Consider the following 25456-nt stretch of genomic DNA (forward strand, 5'->3'; position numbering starts at 1 on the left):
CTACGTTTGTGCGGCTCATGTATCCGGCTGTGTACACACGCTGCATAGCATGTCACTGTCCTCGGCATATATAAACACACAGAAAAGAGGAAGCAACTTTCCTCCTACATAAAAAAAAAAAGCACGCAAAAGCTAAAAACGTTCACTTTTATCGGTTTCCAAACGTTCGGTTTCAGGCGTGGCGACATCAAAAAACTTTTGTGCGTCTAAGTGATCTTTCCCCGTCTATGGCCTGTATGCCTTTAAGGCCAAACTTTGTGCTTTCCTGGCCTACACCAGCACAAGGCTGCTGCTCTCCCAGCCGCTGAAAACCCCACCTAGGGGTGGTGATAGATTTGAATGTGTACTGGGAGCAGGGCCCTCTCCCCGCCTCCCTCCCTCCATCCCTTCTCTCTCTTCTGTGCCCTGTGTCCCACCTCCTGGTTTTACTATCAGCTTTCAGAGCTTCCATTTACACACTGGAAGGGGGGAGGGAAGAAAATAAAATAATACAAAAGGAATCCAAAAGACAAAACAATAACAATAGGAACAATAAAAAAAAGAAGAGGCCAGCCTTCTCCAACTTGCATCCTGGCATCTCCGGGAAGGAACAGACAGGAGGGATAGGAGTAGTCTATAGAGGAAGGTAAGCCTGGTGTGCAGATCTCTTTCAATGAATGGCTGCTGCTGCTGCTCTGCAAATTAATAGGCACAAACAGCGAGGATCAAACAGAAAAATAAAATGCATTTAAAGGGGAACCACCCCCCCACCCTTCCCCTTATCCTAGCTGTGCGATGACTGTGATTAGAAATGACCCCGGTGTGGATTATGATTTAGACCCAGGAAAAAATCAGCACCCAGCGCCGAAGGGGAGGAGACACAAATATAGACTTGTCACCCCCCTTCTCGCCATGCAAGATATTTCCACTTTAATATCCCTTTATTAGGCTCCATCTCTTGTCTTGTTTACATGTGCCTGGGGTAAGAGGATGAAATCTAGCCGTCACATCATTCCTCTGAAGATCGCACGCCAAATTTGACGGCGAAAGAATTCAACGCAGGGATCACTTATTGTTACCCACGTCCCCCACTTCCTGGGCCTGCGTACCGTAGCTGTGCCTGCCAATCGTTCAATTATTTAAAATGTTTTTTTTTCCTTTTTCGGTTAATGCATTTTTATTACTATGTTTTATTATTTCCGTTGCATCTGTTTTTTCATGCTTTTATTTTCTTAAGGTCTTGCTATCAATTTATGTATTTTTTTTTTTATGTTTTGTTTTTACCTATTTTATTCCCCGGCATTTCTCTGGAAGTAACAATAAATGCAATCTGCTAAGAATGGATGAGAGCACCTAGGTAACCCTTCCTGCTCTTTTCATTCCAGCTGTCATTTTAATTCCTAGACGCCGGTTTGTTTTCAGATTCTGAGGATCAGTCTGGTCCTTCAGCTTCGCTGCCCCCCCCCCCCTCTTCCCCTGAGGGCTAATTTCCCCCCCCCCCCCCCAGGGAAAAGATTCTTGCTCTAAGTGTTCCTCATCTTGCTTACCTTTCTGTTTATGTTTGAATTACATATTATTTGTCTCTAAGCATTTGTGCCTTTTTTGTTTTTTGTTGTTTTTATTTTTGGACAGGATTTCTGATCTAACAATTGCAAAACGCCCTTTGCCTTAAACCGTAAAGAAGGTGTTGTTGTATGTGGATTTCTTGTCATATTTTTGCGGATAATCCGGATCTCCAGGCTTTGCTGCCTGTGGTTTTACAACTAGGCCTCTTAAAGAGGCAGACACCGAGCGTTGGGAGTCTTGGAGGAGCAATCCCACATTCTTCCTCCATTTACAGACGCTTTTCTGGCTCCATTTTCCTGCAGCAACAAGACATGTTCCGTGAGGTTTACCCGGTCAGACGGGCGGTCTGTGTGTGCAAACGCTGGGCCGCCTCCATTCATTGTATGCAGCTTGGCTGCAGATGCGATAAAGTGAAAGTTCTGACATCACCTTGGCGTGAAGGATTTATTCCACCTTGTCAGGGATGTTTTGTTACTGTAACAAAGCGCGTACTTCAGCTCTTCAATAAATCCCATTATGCTGCGTCTTTGAACTAATCCTCGCCACTTCAGCTGTCTTCATCATTTCTCCTCATCACATAAAAATAAACCGATTTGATTGGAAGACAGATTTATGCCGCAGACGTTAAATGAAATGATTATTAGAAATATTTGATATATGCCCATCATATAATATATTTGGTGTTTTACAATAAGTGTGATGTATAAATTGGGGGTCTGGACATAAATTCATTCATTATTTTCAGGTTTGTTTTTTTTTTTGTGAGCTATAAATACATTTAGTAATATTTTTTTTTTCTGTGAAATAAACCCGCGCCTGAACCTAACCAGATAATAATTAGTGCTGCTGTTCATCGATGAAAAACATCAAACCTTAAAACCAATATAAACACAGCACAAAAATTAATATGAATAAAAAATAGTATCAATTAAAAATTAATAAAAATGTTAAATCATCAGTGAAAAATTGATAAAATAAAATCATCTGTTTTTTTTCTGTATACACACAGATGAGCGGATCTCAGTACAGGGCATTGTGTACAGCACCTTAACCAATAGCTACCAATCAAAACTGATCTGACATCATTAAACCAGCTCCTATTCTGTGCTCTGTCCAGTCACAAAACCTTTCACTTAAATATATCCGTCAATAACCACATTTATATAAATTGACATTGTGTGCAACAAATACCTTTGCAAACTCAGATATTACCTTGTAAAAGTAGCAGTGACATCATCGCAGTGCTATACAAAGCCTGTTTAGAGAATAGAGATGTAGGAGGGGCCCAGTAGGCTCCAACCACTACAGGCTACCTGCAGAAAACTATAGGGGGGTGGCGATAAGACCAGTCGCCCTGCACAAGGAGAGAGAACAGCAGGGACTGGTCTTTATTACAGGAAGAGGCAAGTAGTTGTTTCATGCTAGATTACTGCACATATATGAAGGAAATACACAAAGGACACCATGATTTAAAGTGAAGTCCTGCCCCCCCTCCCAAAAATTAAAAGTCAGCAGCTACAAATACTGTAGCTGCTATTTTATTATTAGGGCACTTACCTGTCCAGGGATCCAGCGGTGGCTTAACCCCGAGCCGATTCTTCAATTGGCTATCGGATGCTGGCGCTGCCATCTTGACTAAGGGAAACCGGCAGTGAAGCCTTGCGGCTTCACAGACGGTCTTTTATTGCACATGCGCTATGGGCCACAGTCTTCTGGGACCTGTGAAGTGTCCCAGAGGACAGCATGGGGGTGGGGGCAAACTTCAGAGTCGTTAGTGGGAGCGGGGACCTGTCAAAATCAGGTACCTGTCCCCCCCCTATAAAAAAAAAACAGTGGCAAGGGGTGGGGGAGAGGCCTTTTGTATTGAGACAGTGGGGGAGAGTCACCCTAGGTTCACACCCAAGCGTTTTCTGCAGCGTTTTGCAGAAATGCAGTACAGTCCATTTATCATGATTTCCTACGAGGCACGTTCACATCTCTACGTTTTCACCCGGTGCGTTTTTTGGAAGGGGTTAGGGACGACTTTTTTTGAATGCAAAAAAGTTGCATTTTTGATTCTATAGACTTCAAAGGAAATGCTGCAGAAAAGCATGTACTGCGTTTTTTGCTGGGTTTTTGCAGCATTTTTGATGCGTTTTGCATTTTAAATCTGCCTAGCAACAAGAAAAATAAAAAAAACGCAGGTGTAAAAACGCAACGCAGAAACAGCTTAAATCAAACTGCAAAGGTGTGAACCTAGCCTTACTAAAACTGGTGCACTCTGGTGCAGAATGCATGGTAGCCAATCAGCGTGTTCAATTAATTTCAGCTTGTTCAGTAAAACCTGGAAGCTGATTGGTTGGGGCTGAAGTACCCCCCGCCACCATATTCCCCAAACACAACCAATTAAAGAAAGACCATTAAGAAAAATGCAGCAAGAAATGGCTGCGGCACTTTATTGGTGTTAAACAATAAATCAATATCAATAAATGCGTTTTCAACATGCAATATAACAGATGGTGTTTTCTGGCTCAATTATTAGAACTCGAGCCATCTTAGACCTCATATGACACCCCCCCCCCCTGACTCCAGGGTGACAGCACCACACAAAGTGCATGTGACGGGAGGGAGACTGCAGACTGGCCACTGCGATTCCAGAGAGTCCAGGTGCCCTTTATCCCAGCTGATGCTGCAGACTTTTCCATGAATCCTGATTGGATCCTTTCCATCCTTTTTTGTATAATTAAGGGATCAAACATAACAACTTCATACCTAAATATACTTGAGGGCCGGTTCCCACTATAGAAATGCTGTCCAGATGTGTGCCTGATGCGTTTCCGCATGCGTGTTTTTTGCATGTTTTGATGTGTTCCAGTTCATTTTTCCCCTTCTCTTCTTCTTCAATTCAAATAGGGACATGTGTGCTCCAGTGCATTTTTGGTGCATTCCAGTGCATTTTTTATGCATTCCAGTTAATTTTTTCCCCTCTTTTTTTCTTTAATTTAAATGGGGACATGTGCGTTTTTGATGCATTGTACCACATTCCAGTACAGTTCTATGCAGGAAAAATGCAGCCTGTTCTTTTTTTTTGCATCCAGAACGCACTGGAACTGCAAGCACTGATGTGAACTATGACATTGACAACCATATAACCTACTTTCTGTGCATTTTGAAAGCAGAAAAAAAACATACTAAATGCATGTAGTGTGAACTGGCCCTAACTATGACAGGGGGTGGCTGCAATCCCAAGAAAGTGTTCCCAAAAGTTTGTGTCCACTTTAGCCAGATTTTGCACCATGCAGTTTTAGTAAATAGCCCCCAATATTTTTTTTTCCTGGAGTTCAGCCTAAACCTCGGTTCGCATTGCTGCAACCCCATTGTCATGTGAATTCTATTGCAACTTGCTTGCGACATTCATGCAACATTAGAGTCTACGGGACCCTAAGTCGCCTCAAATTTGTGCAGGAACCTTTTTAAAAGTCGCAGCAACTTGAGTCACATTGGTTGAAATGGCCGCCATTGAAATAAAAGTATTTTCTCTTGTCTTGGGACTTTATGGGGTTTATTTACTAAAGCTGGAGAGTCCAAAATCAGACTCCCTTCTGCATAGAAACCAATCAGCTTCTAACCTCAGCTTGTTCAATGAAGCTTTGGCAATGAAACCTGGAAGCTGATTGGTTTCTATGCAGAAGGGAGTCTGATTTTGCACTCTCCAGTTTTAGTAAATAAACCCCTATGTGTCTCATATTGCATGGTCGCAGCATTGTGAACAGGGGCTTATGGTAAACGTAGGTTTACAAATATACAGCATATTCTTTTCAAGGATACATTCTGAGGATCCATGCACACTAGCGTTTTTTTAACGCTGCTAGAAGCCAAATGGTGTTTTCCTATGTGTCTGCTACTTTAGGCTATTGGCATTTTTTGAGTTTCAGCATCTTGTAGCAGAAAAAAAATTGTTTTTGTAGAGCAGCAGGGAAAAACGCTAAACGCTCCAAATAGCTTTTTTCTAGCTTTTTAATTTTTTTTTCCCTCTACACGTACTGTAAAAACACTAATAAAATGCTAACACTCCTAAACACTTCTAAAACGCTATTACCAGCATTTTTTATGCAGCGTTTTTTTTTAGCTTGAAAAGCTAGTGTGCATGGAGCCTTAAAGTGGTTCTAAAGGTTATTTTTTGTCACAGTTACCTGATCTGTGTAATGGTTTTGCACAGAGCAGCACAGATCCTCCTCTTCTTTGGTCCTCCGCTGGCGCTTGTGGCCCGTCCCCCTTATCAAATGCCCCCAGCGCAAGCTACTTGCACTGGGGGCACTCGTGCATGCTTGCTCCCGAGCCACCTCTCTGTGTTTGTAGGACACGCAGAGCGTGGCTCAGTACTGCCCCCGCTCCCTCCACACTGGCTGTGATTGACAGCAGCAGGAATCAATGGCTTCTGCTGCTGTGTCTCAGGCAATGAGGAGAGAGAGACCCAGGAGAGCTGAGACTCCCATGCACAGCGCTGGATTGGGCTTGGGCTCAGTTACGTAATAGGGGGGCTGAGGGGGGAGCTGCACACTGAAGGTTTTTTACCTTCATGCAAAGAATGATTTCCTATTAGGCTCCATGCACACTAGCGTTTTTTAAGTCTACATGCAATAAGAATTTGACCAATCGTATAGGCCTGTTTTTTCTGGCACAACATTTCTGCAATGATGATCAATAAAATGCTTGTGTCTAGATGTGTGCAAATGCCTAAACTTCTGTTTCTATATCCTCTTATTTTCAATCCCAGAATACACTCTTTGCCTTTATGATATGTGTATACATGCCTTTACATGTGTATGCACATAGGATGCATGTCCTCCGATGCAGCTTTTTGGATGTGTGGTTACGGATGTGAATGTAGTACATATTTACGCACCTTTGCGCATGTCTCCATTGAAAGCAATACACCTGCATTCAGATCTGTAAACAAAAAACCCTTTGAATTGTATTTTTTTTTTTTTACAGCCATGTTCATATACCATAAAACTGTGTCAGCTGTCAAGCTACTAGACCCAATAATAGAAAATATAGTATGACTTTTATCCACAGCTAACACAATTTCCTTTCCTGTGTTGTTTTTAAGAGGCCCCTTGTGCATACTTCCTAGTTAGATATGAGAGCAGCCTGACTGTTAAGGATTTAACCTGTTAGTGACCACTTTTCTATAAAGATCATTTATTGCAAGAATAATATATTAAAACAAACTGTGGCCATACATGCTTCAATGAATAATAGATTTCTTCTCTGATCGACCTTTTCCATTAGGTATAATCGATCTGTAGTCGACAATCCATTCAGTCGATTTGCCACACGCAGGGAAGTGGATTTGGATTGATAGCTAAAATACGATCATAACCTTTGATGGTAAATTACCGTGCACATCTGTATTTCCACCATGTAATCTCATAATCTGATTGATCAAAACACAATCGTATTCTTGAACAATGTATCACAGTGCTACTGCATAATGCAACATGGTCGCTAAGATTCTGCCATAGCCGATTGACCCTGTACAGGTTTACCCCAGATGCAGTTGGTTTTTTCAGCCGATTGACCCTATACAGGTTTACCCAAGATGCAGTTGGTTTTTTTAGCTGATTGACCCTATACAGGTTTACCCAAGATGCAGTAGGTTTTTTTTAGCCGATTGACCCTATACAGGTTTACCCAAGACGCAGTTGTTCTTTTATTTTTTTTTAAATGCACCCTGAACGCACGCACGTGAAGCCTGCCATAGATGAATCAAATCTCCGCCAGTTCAGCAGGGACCGGACAAGATTCAGTCCGTCTATCGGCAGGCTGCTTTTACTGAAGTTGATCCATCAATGAACTTCAGTACAACCAACGTTTTGGATTTTTTGCATGTGATCACTGCTGGCGGCTTTAACCTCCAGATGTGATTTATTTATTTATTACAGGTACTTATTTAGCGCCATCAATTTACACAGTGCTTTACAAATATAGTACATTCACATCAGCCCCTGCCCTCAAGGAGTTTACAATCTGAGGTCACTAACTCACATCCATACACATACTAGGGCTAGTTTACCTACCAGCATGTCTTTGAAGTGATCATTGTGTTCTGTGGGCAGGGAAGGCTCCCTGCTGGCAGAACACAGTAGCACAGCAGGAGGGATTCCCCCATCAACACTGACTGTGTTGATAGGGGAATTGATTGATTATCTTTTTCTTCTACCCATGGTGTTGATAGGGGAATTGATTGATTATCTTTTTCTTCTACCCATGGTGGAAGCAAAGAAAATTGCATAATCTATGGCTTGCCTAAGGGCTGGCTTACATCAGATGCAGTCCAATGCATTTTCAATGGCCCTAGTTCACACCATTTCAACCAATAAAAGTAGATTGTGCTGCATTATTTCTGTATGGAACACAGCAAATGCATGCAAACGCATCGAAAACACAGCAGAACAGAAATTGTACAAAGATTTTTTTAAGGGATAAAAAAATAAATAAATAGAAAAAAAATAAAAGAAGGTAAAAGATACTCAAAACAAAAGTGTGTAAATGCATCAGGAATGCAGGAATTGTGGTGTGAACAGCCCTAAAATCAATAGTTTCTAATCATCCTATTTCACACTATTGCCTTCAGTTCCAGTGCCTCAAAAAAAAGAAAAGAGCAGCATGAATTTTTTTTTTGCATGGGAACAACAAATGCAAATAGACCAGGCAGATCCTAAAATGCAGGTTTTAGTAGTGACGAAAAATAAATTATGCCAAAAAATGCGCTGTATGCCACACTGTACACAGAACACAGAGATTGGGGTGTAAATGAGACCTAACAGTGGCCATACACACTTCCATTTTATTATCCAATCAATGTGTGATTCGTTCAAAACGATCAAATTGGCAAAGAATTGAAAGCCATAATTTCCCTACAATCAATGAAAGCTCAATTTAGACCGGACTCGATCAAACTGTATCAATCATCCAGGGCAGAAAATTATTGATTGTTTTGCATTGAAAGGCAAACAAGGTTAAAATACTTTATTCTTGAATACAGTCCTATTTGGAACGATCAGATTATGAGATTACACGGTGGAAACAAAGATCTGGTCGAATTTGGGATTTTAACTTATAATCGTATTTTATCCATAAGGCCTCTTTCACATTGATGGTCCAATCGGGTTCGCTTGTCAGTTTGTCAGGCAGACCCGATCGGACCTTCTATAGACCTTTATGGAGTGGTGGGTGTCAGCGGACATGTATCTGCTGACACTCGCCGGCATCCGATCCTGTACGCTAAAAAGAGACAGATGGGGATCCATTCCCCATCCGTCCGACAGTCGGGTGGAAACTGACAGGCAGTCCAGGCGGAACAGCGGGCTGTGTCTGTACCGCTCTGCAGCAGACCTGTCATCCACTTGCTCAGCGGGGATCAGTGGAGAGATCCCCTGCTGAGCAAGTGGATCCACCGACGGGTCTTCCCCATCTGAAAGGGGCCTTAATCAAAACCCACTTTGTCATACAGTATATGGCACATTGATCAAATAGGTAGTGGGCTATATATATTATTATTATACAGGATTTATATGGCGCCAACAGTTTGCTCAGCACTTTACAATATAACGGGAGACAATACAAGCGGGTTAGGAGGGCCCTACTCCTTGGAGCTTATATATTGATTATACCTAATGGAAGAAATCGAATCCAAAGGAAATTGATTGTTTATCAATATACGTATAGCCAGTATAAGACTCTTCTTTTTTAACCGATGCAATACACTCAGTGTTATATTATATATTTCTGGTACTTGTATAGCACAGTCAATTTACGCAGTGCTTTACATATGTATTGTACATTCACATCAGTCCATAATCCTCAAGGGGCGTACAATCTAGGGTCCCTAATTTACATTCATACATACACATACTAGGGCCAATTTAGACAGGAGCCAATTAACCTACCAGCATGTCTTTGGAGTGTAGGAGGAAACCAGAGTACCCAGAGGAAACCCACGCAGGCACAAGAACATGCAAACTCCAGGCAGGAGGTGCCGTGGTTGGGACTCGAACCAGCGACCCTAGTACTGCCAGGTGGAAATGCTAACCACTGATGCATTGTGCTGCCCATTTAGCCACTGTGCTACCCATTTAGCCACTGTGCTGCCCTTTTAGCCACTGTGCTGCCCTTTTAGCCACTGTGCTGCTCTGTCCGCTCTGTTATAAGCTATACGTTATTCCATCTGATTGTACAATTTCTGTACAATTTGTACAATTTCTGTACAATCCTGTTTAGCTTTACCAAAGCTATGCAATATGAAGACAAACCTAAACAATCCATTCGTATAAAATAATTACTACACAGTAGATGGTGGATTTAAAGGAGATTGCACTATCATATTGTATAGTGTATGATCAGCCTTAGCCTGGGTTCACACATGTGTGGTGTGGTTTATCGCATGTGATTCGCACAGGAACGGCACTGCATTCCTGTGCAAATCACATGCGAATCCTGTGCGGTGCACCACATCCGCACCAAAAAGTGCAGGATCCTTTTTTTGGTCCGCACTAGAATCAGATCGCATGAGTATTCACACCTATGTGATCCGATTCTGCACATCGCACTGCGTTTTGCGGACCGATTTTGGGGTATTGTTAACTTATAGACACCCGCAGCGCTTCGCATGAACGCGGTGTGATTGTGATGCGGTGTGGAATTCGCACAGAAACCGCTGCGAATTCCGCACCCTATCAGTGTGAACCAGGGCTGAAACTAAAGAAATTTAGTCATGTCAATTGGAAATATTTTGCACATTGGTGTCGAGAGTTGAAGCACTTTTTGAAAGGAGCTTCAAATTACTGTGAGTGAATGGGGGCTAATAAAGCTAGACTGTTCCCAGACTGTTGTGACTTTTGATGCCCCCCACCCCCATCCCACAATGTATGTGTAGGTTAAAGTGTTTATAAATGTTTGAGTTTCCTTTTGTATATGAAAAGCATTAAAAAATAAGGATACATAAGAATCACAAATGTCAGTTGTAAATATTTCCCAGTATGCTGGCAATACTTCTGGAGTTTTTTGTTTCAATAAGTTTCACAGTATATATACGGAATATAGCAACTGCTGTGACAGATGTGGTAAAAAAAAAAAGAATCAGCATCTGTGTAACATAAATTGAAGTAAGGTGGCCATTTTGATTTGGATCAGTCTTGGACAGGGGTGGACTGATAACTCATGGGGCCCCTGGGAAATAGGGGATCATGGGACCCCTGTGTCCTTGCCCACACTCAAAGCACACCCAAAAAAGCCTATAAAAAGGTACCAGGGGCATTTCATGGGGCCCCCTACTGACCCGGGCCTTCGGCAGTGCCCGAGTGCTCGAATGGTCAGTCCGCCCCTGGTCTTGGATAATTCAGTCTTGAAGAGATGCAAAGCACTTTTACTATATGCAAGGTATCATAGTACACAGAAACCAGATTTCATGTTATTGTTGTGAAATGAAGAAACTATTGGATGCTGTAGATCAGATTACATCATTAAACTGAATTTACATTATAGGGTTATAAAAACACGTGTTTAATGTGTATTTTCCTGGAATTTAATACACTTTGGTGTCCATTTTACTGTAATTTTGGTGTGTTGTTCATTTTTTTTGTCACTTGAACAATACACAAAAACACAGTAAACTGCAGCAATATTATTATATTTATTTATTTCAGGTACTTCTATAGCACTATCAAATTACGCAGCGCTTTACATATATTGTATATTCACATCAGTCCCTAACCCACAAGGGGAGTACAGTCTTAGATCCCTAACTCACATTCATACATACACATACTAGGGACAATTTAGACAGGATCCAGTTAACCTACTAGCATGTCTTTGGAGTGTGGAAGGAAACCGGAGTACCTGGAGGAAACCCATGCAGGCACAGGGAGAATATGCAAACTCCAGGCAGCTGGTGCATATGGTCCAATGTGCATTTAAAAATGCATGCTATAACAGATTGTTTTTATAACATTATAATGTAAATACAGCATTGGGCCCCTTTCATATGGGTGGACCAATCCACCTGTCCATTTTTCAGGCAGACCCTATTGGACCATCCATTGCCCTCTTTGGAGCTGCAGATATAATCAAATATGTGACCATTTATACCTGCCTGCATGCAATCCGCTGAAAACAGACTGATGGCGGTCAGATGTAAACGGACAGGCGGTCCATTTACATCCGACTGCCCATAGAGGAGTGCGGGTTGAATCTGTGTCGGGTCTGAATGAGCAGAGCAGACACGGACCTGTCATCCGCCTGCTCAGCGGGGATCAGCGGAAAGATCCACTGGCGTTGTTTGCCCATGTAAAAGGGGCCGTAGTGCCTAGTCATTTCTATTTGCTCATTCGTGCCTTTAGTTTTTACATTCTCTTGTCTGCAGGGGGGAAAGTGCTGCAAGTATGATGTGTGGGCAAATAGAGATGAAAATACCTGCAGCAGCCTCCCAAACCTCCTTGTCATGGTCAAATCCCAGACTATTATGACAGGCAAAACTTCTGGATACTGTCTGCACTTGCCACTTAGCCCCAGCTTCAGGCATTCATGTTGGTCTGTCACTATGATAGGCAGTGGAAACATTCAGGGGGTAGGATAAGGTGTGTAGATGTATACCAAATACATAACAGATTGTTAAAGTCAGGCCTCCCCCAAGTGATTGGGATACATCAGAGTTGCAATCGCCCCTCCATATTACTCTAAGCTTCAGAATCCTGCAAGAGCTTTCTAAAATGTTCTAATGTAGGAAAGTTGGTAACCCAGGCCTTATCTATGGCTCACTATTACACAGTTTAACATGGGGAACTCCTTGACTCAAGAGTCCTCTATGTTCCCAGTAGCTCCAACACTGTTTGAGGGGTCCACACCGCACCAGGCCGCTGAGATGCTGCAGCCCCAAATGCTCAGTCCACTTTAACAGTGGTAAGTGGTTAGAACTTCCGCCTGGCAGTACTAGGATCATTGGTTGGAATCCCAACCATGACACCATCTGCCTGGAGCTTGCATGTTCTCCCTGTGCCTGTGTGGGTTTCCTCCGGGTACTCTGGTTTCCTTACACACTCCAAAGACATGCTGGTAAGTTAACTGTATCATATCTAAATTGTATGTGTATGTATGAATGTGAGTTAGGGACCTTACATTGTACGCCCCTTGAGGGTTAGGGACTGATGTGAATACACAATATATGTAGAGCACTGCATAAATTGGGCGCACTATATAAGTATCTGTAATAGTAATAATAATAACAAATAGACTCAAGAGCTTTACTGCATCCCAACCTCCCTTGTACAGTCTAACTAATCCTTCCCTGCGAGCTCATTAGCAGTTTCACTCAATCTTCTTCCCAGCACAATAATGTCCAGGGGGTTTGGATTGTATTTTAACAGTATTATTTTATCATAATTTGTCAGCAAACAATCTTGTTGTCATAAGGAGGCATTTCCAACATGGTGGCCTAAGGCAAATCTCAATAAAATAAACATCCGCCATAACTTTAGTTCTAGGTGCTCACAGTGAAATAGGTACCGTAGTATTATTATTATACAGTATTTATATAGCGCTCAGCGCTGTACAATAGCAAGGGGGACAGAACATGAGACAAGACAGAAACAATACAATACACAAGGGGTTCGAGGGCCCTGCTCTTTCGAGCTTACAGTCTAGGAGGGAGGGTACTCAGTTAGTCTCTTAAAAGTTGAAAATCCCAAACTCTGCCAGGATGGATGTTCACAGAGCCTTGTAGTTCTATTCTGGTTCACTTAGGGGTTCTCCAGCCTCCCTCAAAAGGGAAAGCCCTCATGTAAAATGCATCTGCGTGTCATATGATTGCAGCCTGGTCTCACTCTACTTCTTTGAAGGATCCTTGCTTCATTGAGAAGCAACCCTGCTCTGTAGAAGAGGCAGCCATGTGGACCAAGCTCACAGTTGCACATGATGGTGGCTGTCCTCTGTGCTTTCCATCAAGGACCACCCTGTTATGCTGTAAGTGATATTTATAATATTTATAAATCTGATCACCAAAAATGGCCACCACATTTTGATGGAATCCTGTCTCTTTAAACATGGCTTCTCCAAGATGGTTGTCTGGAGCCCACTACAGAGGACAAGTCAGTCCTCTACTGGGTTCTTTCTAGAGCACAGAACACTGCAGTAGTCATGTGATCTCTCAAATCTCCACACTCCAGGTGATCACAGGGACACAATCCTGCCTGATGTCACTCTACAGAAACATGAAAGGGTGCACCCAACCCTCCCTTCCAAATACCGCTACAGGCGGATGAGCTTTTGACAGGAAGTGCAGACATTTTGCCTGTCAATGCATCCTGAGATTTAACCATGACAAGAAGGTTTGGGTACCTTCTGCGGGTATGTGCATCTCTAGGTCCTTGTGCTTTATGACCAAAGAAGTGCCCCTTGGTGACAGAGTCACTATAAAAAAAAAAAAAGTGTTTTCTTAGTATATATGGAGTATAAGTAACCAATACCAATTTCCTAAAACTCTTATGGGCAGCACAGTGGCTAAATGGTTAGCCCTTCTGCTTGTCAATACTAGGGTTGTTGGTTTGAATCCCAGCCAGGGCACCACCTGCCTGGAGTTTGCATGTTCTCCCTGTGCCTGCATGGACTTCCTTTGGGTACTCGGGCTTTCTCTGGGTACTCCGGTTTCCTCCCACACTCCAAAGACATGCTGGTAGGTTAATTGGATCCTGTCTAAATTGGCCCTAGTATGTGTATGTATGAATGTAAGTTAGGGACCTTAGATTGTACACTCCTTGAGGGTTAGGGACTGATGTAAATATACAATATATATGTAAAGCGCTGTGTAAATTGACGGCGCTATATATATGTTTCTGGCGTTTACACAGACTGAATTTAGATATTCAAGTTATTAAATGATATCCTAGGAAGACTCCATAAGGCCCTATTCACACTTGCGAATGGGGCTGTTGGCAGTTACACATGAGAGACCACGTGGTGGTTCCTCGTGATTAGTTGTAGGTGGAAGCCCCATTGAAATAAATGGGAGGCTGACAGCTCCCGCAGTTAAATGCAGAAACTCGCATTAATTGATGAGTGTGCGTACAGGGCCAATCGTACGCAGGAAATCGCTGCTTGGGCCTAGGTCATTTATTCTGTAATATCAATAAAGCCATGTGCCATACTATCTTTATATATTGGGTATCTAATGGCCCAGGCTCTCAGTAATTGGAGAGAATTATATGAAATGTAGAAATGAACTATAAAGGGCTTCCTTGTACCAGTTCTCTACAACACCAGCAGACCTGGGAACAAGCTCATCTTCAAAACCAGTTGCACGAACAAATCTGGTGGATGAATAGTGGAGTGAATGTACAAAGATTATGACATTGCCTTTATCATAAATCACATTTTTACATCATTCTCCAACACTATCTAAATGGGTAGAAGGTCAGGGGCAGTCGAGACCAAGTGCTAGTAGTTGACAAATTAGGTCTTTAGTAGCAATGAAAAAGATTGATGGAAAGGAAGAGAGAAACAAATAGAATTAAATAGATAATAAACTCATAGGATGTCATAAATCCGCCATTTTGTTTGTTGCCTGGACCAATAAGCTAGGCATAGCAATAAGCAGCCATAGTTTGTAAGGTTTTCTCTTATTAGACTCTGCAGCCGTTATGGTGACATTTTGGTGAAAGAGTTAGACAGCAGTCAACCTTGTAGAGGTTAAAGTTAGCCTGCAATGAACAGCACAGTACTTAAAAGTGTACATGTACTAGTTAGCATACTCAGCAGCTATTATTGTCACCGTCACCAAGTCTCTGCCCACTGGTTCCCCACAGGCCCAAAGTACCCATGTGTTAACCCCAGATCATGCACACATAATTGTAAATATTATTTTGCATATAATTTTTTTTAATTTTTTTTTTTGTAGAGTTTGCATATTCAGGTGAATCATGCTCAATGCCACCATAATATACTATGTATTCAATTGTAACATTTTAAAATCCTTCTATTTTATGTAGTCCAGAGCGCTTAAGTGCCAGTTCTCACTGATGCAGTGCAAAATTTGCACAGGTTTCTGTGTGATTCCCACACCGCATCAAAATCGCACCTCGTTCATGCGATGTGATTTACAGAATCGGATTGCGTGGGTGATCAGGTGCAGAAAAAAAAAGGGTCCTGAACGATTTTGGTGCGAAATAAACCTATTGATGGTCATATGTGGACATAAATGATCAATCTGTTTTCTGACTGATCTTTTCCAATTGGAATAATCAATTTACAGTCAACAACCCATTTGACTGATATGCTACACACAGGGAGGTGGATTTTGATTAATTGTTAAAATGCAATCGTAATTTATGCTTGTAAATTATCTATCACGTATCAGCTGCCACCATGCAGTTTCATAATCTGATTAATCGAAATGCAATCATATTCACATATTTCAGTACCGTTGATCAATACAAAATCATTGATAATTTTCCATCCTGGATAATTAACTCAGTTTGATTTAATCTGATTTAGTTGGGCAGCTCAGTGGCTAACTGGTTTGCACTTTTGCAACCAGCACTGTGGTTGTTGGTTCAAATCTCAACCATGGCACTACCTGCATAGAGTTTTCATGTTCTCCAGTACCTATGTGGGATTCCACAGACATGCTAGTAGGTGAATTGGCCCTAGTATGTGTATGAATGTGAGTAAGGCAACTTAGATTTGCAAGCTCCTTGAAGGCCAGGACTCATGCAGACGTACAATGTATACAGTCATGGCCGAAATTGTTGGCACCCTTGATATTTCTCCAGGAAATCATGTATTTCTCACGAAACGTATTGCATTAACACATGTTTTGCTATACACATGTTTATTCCCTTTGTGTGTATTGGGACAAAACAAAAAAAGGGAGGAAAGAAAGCAAATTCGACATAATGTCACACAAACCTCCAAAAATGGGCTGGACAAAAGTATTGGCACCCTTTCACAACTGCGGATAAATAAGAATGTTACAAGCATGTGATGCTCCTGTAAACTCACCTGGGGCAAGTAACAGGTGTGGGCAATATAGAAATCACACCTGAAAGCAGATAAAAAAGAGAGACGTTCACTTAACCTTTGCATTGTGTGTCTGTCTGTGCCACACTAAGCATGGACAACAGAAAGAGGAGACGAGAACTGTCTGAGGACCTGAGAACCAAAATTGTGGCAAAATATCAACAATCTCAAGGTTACAAGTCCATCTCCAGAGAACTAGATTTGCCTTTGTCCACAGTGCGCAACATTATCAAGAAGTTTGCAACCCATGGCACTGTAGCTAATCTCCCTGGTCGTGGACGGATGAGGAAAATTGATGAAAGATTGCAACGCAGAATAGTCCGGATGGTGGATAAGCAGCCCCAAACATGTTCCAAAGACATTCAAGCTGTCCTGCAGGCTCAGGGAGCATCAGTGTCAGCGCGAACTATCCGTCGACATTTAAATGAAATGAAACGCTATGGCAGGAGACCCAGGAGGACCCCACTGCTGACACAGAGACATAAAAAAGCAAGACTTCAGTTTGCCAAAATGTACTTGAGTAAGCCAAAAGCCTTCTGGGAAAACGTCTTGTGGACAGATGAGACCAAGATAGAGCTTTTCGGTAAAGCACATCATTCTACTGTTTACCGAAAACGGAATGAGGCCTACAAAGAACAAAACACAGTACCTACGGTAAAATATGGTGGAGGTTCAATGATGTTTTGGGGTTGTTTTGCTGCCTCTGGCACTGGGTGCCTTGACTGTGTGCAAGGCATCATGAAATCTGAGGATTACCAAAGGATTTTGGGTCGCACTGTAGGGCCCAGTGTCAGAAAGCTGGGTTTGCGTCCAAGATCCTGGGTCTTCCAGCAGGACAATGACCCCAAACATACGTCAAAAAGCACTCAGAAATGGATGGCAAAGAAGCGCTGGAGAGTTCTGAAGTGGCCAGCAATGAGCCCAGATCTAAATCCCATTGAACACCTGTGGAGAGATCTTAAAATTGCTGTTGGGAAAAGGTGTCCTTCCAATAAGAGAGACCTGGAGCTGTTTGCAAAGGAAGAGTGGTCCAAAATTCCGGGTGAGAGGTGTCAGAAGCTTATTGATGGTTATAGGAAGCGACTGATTTCAGTTATGTTTTCCAAAGGGTGTGCAACCAAATATTAAGTTAAGGGTGCCAATACTTTTGTCCAGCCCATTTTTGGGGTTTTGTGTGACATTATGTCATATTTGCTTTTCTGCCTCTGTTTTATATTTGTTCCAATACATACAAAGGGAATAAACATGTGTATAGCAAAACATGTGTTAATGCAATACCTTTTTTGTGTGAAATACTTGATTTTCAGGAAAAATATCAAGGGTGCCAACAATTTCGGCCATGACTGTATATGTAAATTGGCAGTGACAGGACTGTCTTTAATAGCATTGGCCCCTGGGCAAAATAATCCCCCAGGGACCCTACCAGCCTGCCCCAATTGACACACCTACTTTCAAGAATGAAAGTATAAATAGCTGATAAAATTAAACTTATATTTTCTAGTACTCTCAATAAAATTAATTTTAAACAATAAGAAGACATGCAATAAATGAAAGACTAATCAACACAAAGGGCACAGTACATAGGGGGAGGCAGAAGGACTCAGTAATTAGAGGGCCCAGATCAGGAGGGAACAATATTGGTTATGCGACGCTACCTGGGCCATCCCTGTAAAAAGTGTGACTGTCCCAGAAAATCCGGGACAGTTGGCAAATATGATGTAATGCAAGATTATCATCAGTGCCCAGGGGTGCCCATGCATTAAAATGGCCCTGGGCAGTGATATATAAGTACCTGTAATAAATAAATAATTGATACTAAACCAAAGGGAAGGTATGTCTATTTGATTGTTTGGGAATTGATCAGTTCTATTTTTCATTTCCAAGAACAGAAAATCCACAGAACTGTCGCTAAAAATGTGGATAAACCAGCAGCTACAAAGACTTCACCCATTCAGATGTGCTGGTGGAAGATTTCTTCTGCTTACTCCCTGTGCAATGAAAGTGTAGGAGAACCCTTTCTCTTAAGCCGGCCATACATTATACAATTTTCTTGTACAATTTTCCTTTAGATTTACCAAAACCATATATTGTGAGGTCAAACCTAAACACTTTCAACTTGTAAGCAGTCAGGCAGGCCCTTGCAGTACATTGTTGAAGGTAAATCTAATGGAAATTGAATGCGAAAACTGTATAATGTATGGCCAGCTTTAGATTTGTTCGAACATTCCAAGAAAAATTGTTCAGAGCATTCTGTCTTGCTATCGTTCAAAAATCTTAAAATTTTCATCCAGACCTTGTATTTGAACTTCCCAGACATATATAACGGGTTTCAATACAATATTTTTCCTAGATGAAAACCACATTCACAGTTCGAAACTTGTAACTGTTCGAGAACTGTTTGAGAAGCCATTTTCCACCCTTGCTCCTTTTAATTTTCTCACTGTATGTAATGAATTTTCATTCATTGCTGAAACTGAAAATCAATTTAATCCCACTAACCTTTGGAGGAAATTGAGTGGTTGAAAACTTATGAACAAAATCCGATAGAGCATGGCCAGATTTAGTGCCAGTCCTGCAGAGCATGAAATATGTGTTGACCTCATTATCTATAACTCAGCAGGAGAACATTAGGACTATAAGAATTGGTATAATTTGATTATATGCGTAGCGCTACCCCTTCAGGGGCCACTAAATTTAATAGTCCCTTCCCAAACAGTGCAAAGGTCCCCAGTCACACAAGCAACAATCCATTCACTCTGACTTCAATAAACAATCTCGGGTTTGTCTTTTTTTGTAATTTATTGCTAGTAGAACTGGAAACGGTAGGAATTGGGATATGGGATACCCCAAAATGCTCAGTACTTTAAGCAGAGGACACTCTTCTTTCCCTAAAGGTAGCACAGTGTAGCTTTCACAGCCGGAAACCATGAGCTTGCTTCAGAATAGTTTATAGTCTCACAGCTGGGGACCATGAGGTTAATCCCTGTGCTATCTCAAGGTAGTAAGTTGGGTTAAGGGTGCTGTACTGTTGTGGTGCATCAGTCAAAAATTTCGACTCACAAGTCCCAAACCAACTGTGTCACCATACTGTCCCCTGGTAGAGAGGTCCAACACAGTTCAATAGTGCCTCAGGAGCAGGCAGTCCCCTGAAGCTCACAGATCATCCCTGACGGGGAAAAGACAGTCTTCTCAAGGCTATTTACCACCTCCCAGACCACCTTTGGGGCACACCTTCCCAGGGATTGGTCAGTGCACAATAAATATTCAGGACAGTTATTTGAATTTCCTATCCTAACCTCTGAAAGTTTCTTCTAGGGGAAACTATCAAACTCCATCCCTGCCTGTGAAACCCTGAGAAGAGAAAAACAAATATAGTAAATTTATCTTGCATTCTATACTAGGAGGGTGCTACATCTGTTTGTATAGACAAGTGTGTGTAAATATATTTACAGTTCCCATGCTTCTATAAAATGATCATATAGCAGGTCCAGGGATTTGAACGAAAAAAATCTATGTGTATGGCCATCTTAAAGCGGAATTAAACCTTTGCATAAAAACAAAATAAAAAATGTCCTCCTGGAGTTTTATGCCATAATGTACTAGCATGCACAGTTTATTAGCACATTATGGAAGACTCGCCTAGGAAGCGATCCCCTCCAGTGGTGCAGTGTTGGCTCTCTCAGCTGTCACAGGTACTTCCATCTTTTCCCGGTCTTCCTGCCAGGTTTGGCTGCTTGATTGGTCACACCATGGTGACATGCATGCACACGAGAGTCACATTGTCATTGTACAGTGCTGTATCATAACTGTATGCCAAGCTGCACATGTGCAGTTCCGTGTACACAAATACTGACATGCAGGGAGAAAGTTTCAAATCCTACATGTCAACATTTTAAAATAATTTTTTTAAATTTAATCCCACCTAATGGCTGAATGTGATTGAAACGTTCAAGTTAGTTTAAATAAATAGTAGAGCATTAGGACATTAAGGATGTCGCCTTCTACAATCCTCCTCTGCCCGACCCACATCTCTTAAAAGTGGGCCCTAAAGTCGACCATCATCGCTGGGCAAGCTGGTTATACTGAAGTGGATCTATCGATGAACTTCAGTACAACCAGCCTGTGGGGTTTTTGTCACATGGTCAGTGACAGCAGCTGTAGCCAGCGATCACTGTATTCTGACAGCCGCTGTCAAATACTGCAACGGCAGAGATTCCCCCATCGACACTGATTGTGTTGATGAGGGAATGGCTTGATTGAAGGAAAGAAAAATTGCATGATCTATGGCCAGCCTAAATCTCAGAGGGTCCCTGTAACATAAATAGCATGGACTCATTAGCCTATATTTATTTATTTCAGGTACTTATACAGCACCATCAATTTCCGCAGCACTTTGCGTACATATTGTACATTAACATCAGTCCCTAAACCTCAAGGGGCGTACAATCTAAGGTCGCTAACTTACAATTATACATACACATACTAGGGCCAATTTAGACAGGAGCCAATTAACCTCCTTGGCGGTATGATTCTTTCCGATTTTTGGTGCTGAAAGCGGTACCATTTTTTTGCATGGAAATATGTAGTTTTTTTATTGTAGGCCTGTAATTCTTAGGTATAACTCACTGAAATCTGTCCGAACAAGAGTCTAGTAAACATTCCGGATATGATAAAATTTGAAACACGTAATCATAAATTATAATTTAATAAATAAACATAAAAAATAATATAATAATAATACATTTAATTCAATAATATAATCAAACCAAAAACACTGAAATGTGAAATATAGCGCCAAGTTAGCACATTGCTGAGCAAAGTCGCAAAATCGTTTTCAGTGTCTGATGACGAATTTCCCCACGAATCATTATCACTCAATTCTGTAAGTGGTTCTGATTTACTATCGCTGTTCTCCTAGCTGATCTAAACCGCTTTTGACCTAAAGGGACACTTTTTGGATGCCATGGACATTTCTCAGTTTCCAGGCAGAAAGAACAGACAAAATGCAGGCAGGGCGCAGGACAAAGCATTAGGGACAAGATGTATGTGAAATTGGTTGAGACAGCAATGTTTTACTATGTAAAATGTAAAAAAAAAAAAAGACATTTTTTAAAATTTTTAAATTTCCCGCCGCCAGCGGCGCCCGTACGTCCCGACGTCACAGGGACAGGACACAGAAGCCGGATGCCCGTAGAGATGGCCGGGGATGCTGCAGGGGACACATCGCGGGAGCGCAGGGTAAGGTAAGTGAAGAACAAATGCCGAAGCAGTGCCACATGGTATTCCCAAGTGTAGCTCGGGGTTACCGTTTGTGGTGCTGAAATTTTACCCCGAGCTACACTCAGGAATACCACCAGGTTAACCTACTAGCATGTCTTTGGAGTGTGGAAGGAAACCTGAGTACCTGAAGGAAACCCACGCAGGGACGGGGAGAACATGCAAACTCCAGGCAGGTAATGCCGTGGGTGGGATTTGAACCAACAACCCTAGTACTGCCAAGTGGAAGTGCTAACCATTTAGCCACTGTGCTGCCATCTTCATCCATTCAATATACAATATATATATATATATATACACACACACACACACATACATTATATATATATATATATACAGGTGAAACTAGAAAAATTTGAATATTGTGCAAAAGTTCATTTATTTCAGTAATGCAACTTAAAAGGTGAAACTAATATATGAGATAGACTCATTACATGCAAAGCAAGATAGTTCAAGCCGTGATTTGTCATAATTGTGATGATTATGGCTTACAGCTCATGAAAACCCCAAATCCACAAACTCAGAAAATTAGAATATTGTGAAAAGGTGCAATATTCTCGGCTCAAAGTGTCCCACTCTAATCAGGTAATTAAGCCATAACACCTGCAAAGGGTTCCTGAGCCTTTAAATGGTCTCTCAGTCTGGTTCAGTAGGAATCACAATCATGGGAAAGACTGCTGACCTGACAGTTGTGCAGAAAACCATCATTGACACCCTCCATGAGGAGGGAAAGGCTCAAAAGGTAATTGCAAAAAGAAGTTGGATGTTCCCAGAGTGCTGTATCAAAGCACATTAATAGAAAGTTATGTGGAAGGGAAAAGTGTGGAAGAAAAAGGTGCACAAGCAGGAGGGATGACCGCAGCCTGGAGAGGATTGTCAGGAATAGGCCATTCAAAAGTGTTGGGGACTTTCACAAGGAGTGGACTGAGGCTGGAGTCAGTGCATCAAGAGCCACCACACACAGACGGATCCTGGACATGGGCTTCAAATGTTGTATTCCTCTTGTCAAGCCGCTCCTGAACAACAAACAACGTCAGAAGCGTCTTACCTGGGCTAAAGAAAAACAGACCTGGTCTGTTGCTCAGTGGTCCAAAGTCCTCTTTTCTGATGAGAGCAACTTTTGCATCTCATTTGGAAACCAAGGACCCAGAGTATGGAGGAAGAATGGAGAGGCACACACTGCAAGATGCTTGAAGTCCAGTGTGAAGTTTCCACAGTCTGTGTTGATTTGGGGAGCCATGTCATCTGCTGGTGTTGGTCCAATGTGCTTCATTAAGTCCAGGGTCAACGCAGCCATCTACCAGGAGATTTTGGAGCACTTCATGCTTCCTTCCGCAGACGAGCTTTATGGGGATGCTGACTTCATTTTCCAGCAGGACGTAGCACCTGCCCACACTGCCAAAAGCACCAAAACCTGGTTCAATGACCGTGGGACTACTGTGCTTGATTGGCCAGCAAACTCACCTGACCTGAACCCCATAGAGAATCTATGGGGCATTGCCAAGAGAAAGATGAGACATGAGACCGAACAATGCAGAAGAGCTGAAGGCCGCTATTGAAGCATCCTGGTCTTCCATAACACCACAGCAGTGCCACAGGCTGATAGCTTCCATGCCATGCCGCATTGAGGCAGTAATTGCTGCAAAAGGGGCCCAAACCAAGTACTGAGTACATATGCATGCTTATACTTTTCAGAGGTCCGATATTGTTCTATGTACAATCCTTGTTTTATTGATTGCATGTAATATTCTAATTTTCTGAGATTGTGCATTTGGGGTTTTCATGAGCTGTAAGCCATAATCATCACAATTATGACAAATCACGGCTTGAACTATCTTGCTTTGCATGTAATGAGTCTATCTCATATATTAGTTTCACCTTTTAAGTTGCATTACTGAAATAAATGAACTTTTGCACAATATTCAAATTTTTCAAGTTTCACCTGTATGTATGTGTATATATATATATTATATATATATATATATCTTCATCCATTCAATATTATACAATAGATACACAAATCCTTCATCCATTCAAAATATATACAGATCCTTCATCCATTCAAGTGCTGCCTATCACTGACCTCTTATGTGGTGATCTTTATATAATGATACCCAGTGGGAGGAGGTGACAGATTTCTATTCTATAGCACAATGAAGACATATTTTTTGTTCTTTCTTTTTTTCTTTTTTTTTTCTTCCCCATACACCCCGGTACATAACCATTATACACAGAGCACAATTCCGGTTCCGTAGATCTTACTGCAGTATATCTAGCAGGCATGCTCAGCTGGAAGAGGGATTATATATAAGTGGCATGTATAAACCATGACAATCAAGAGTCCTCCCGGGTGCACGTGTGAAAGGATTCATATCCCCAGTGTGTTAAGGGTTGTTGATTCAGCGGCGGTTGTTACAGAATTATTTTGCATCCATCTGTGTTTTGTCTTCAGATCTGAAACCATATTATGTTCGACAAGAGTTTTCAATGTCAAGCTATTTGCTCTAGTTTCCCTACCGCTAAATCCCAGATTTATTTGTGTTAATATTTATTATGCTGTGTTTGTCTTCGCACCCCCTAATGCTCCAATCCAGACTGCCTAGGTCTGTGACAACAAAGCCTGTTCAGTTATGTGCGCACAGAGGAGGGCTGATCATATACAAGCCAAAAGGCTCTCCGTTCAATCCTATGGAGACTTCTTCCTGAGCATGGATTATATACTGTCTGTAGGATGAGAACTGCAGACAGGGCTCTGAGGTCGTGTCAGATTTACAGACGAACATTCTGACCAAAACTCATTGTGTATTTGACAGCTGGGCGAATATTGTTTTGTTTGTACAACATTCAGCCCTCATGCACACTGACTGTTTTTACAGTGGCTGTTTTTGGCGTTTGATTTTTTTTTCTACAGTCAATAAACTCCCCAGCATGTTTTCCTATGTAATCAATGGTTTTTGTCAGGAAAAAAAAAACAAAACTGGGTTTCTAGAAGAGTTTTTTAGCTGAAAAAAGCGGTAAAACGCCGCAAACTGGCATTTTTTGACTTTTTTTTGCGCCTCAAATTTTTTTGGGGGTAAAAAAAAATCGTGAAAATACAATGAAAATCGCAAACTTGAGAAAATGCTGCTAATCGCAGCAAAACGCTAAAAAAAGCTGAAAAACTCACATTATTAATGTGACTTTACACCACTAACATTACCAGCGTTATGAAACGTCCAGTGCTCATGAGGGCTTTGTTTGCTTTTAACATTTGATTTTGGAATGGATGTCATTTCCCAAATGCAAACCACATATACTGTTAGAAATTTGTTCGTTTGACAAAAAATTTCCATCCTGCTCTTTCAAATTTTCTCTTCACTGTGGTCAGCGAACATTAATTTGACCTAATGATTAACAATTTGAACAAGTGTTTTAACCACATGCCACCCAGCCACTGTAGAAATACGGTGGCAGGGCGGCACGGCTGGGCAAAACTACATTTTAAAACGTGTGTTTTTAAAACAGGTAGGGGGCGCGCGCGAGGCGCGCCGCCGCCCTACCTGTCCCGCCGATCACGGCCGCGGATGTGAGTCGCCGGGTCACA

At 41.8% G+C, this 25456-nt stretch overlaps 1 protein-coding gene across 1 annotated transcript in view; it reads left to right on the plus strand.

The window, feature by feature from the left end:
* Window positions 1-380: 380 nt before the first annotated feature.
* The window catches only part of MACROH2A2 (macroH2A.2 histone), an 83225-nt gene continuing 58149 nt past the window's right edge, over window positions 381-25456 (plus strand). Inside the window, exon 1 of the mRNA XM_089677090.1 lies at window positions 381-625. The gene's annotated coding sequence lies outside the window, so the exon portion shown is untranslated. The remainder of the gene's footprint in view (window positions 626-25456) is intronic.

Source organism: Staurois parvus, unplaced genomic scaffold (genome assembly GCF_062004578.1).
Source record: "Staurois parvus isolate SC_StPar_1 unplaced genomic scaffold, SC_StPar_1.0 ptg000177l, whole genome shotgun sequence".
Lineage (NCBI taxonomy): Eukaryota > Metazoa > Chordata > Amphibia > Anura > Ranidae > Staurois > Staurois parvus.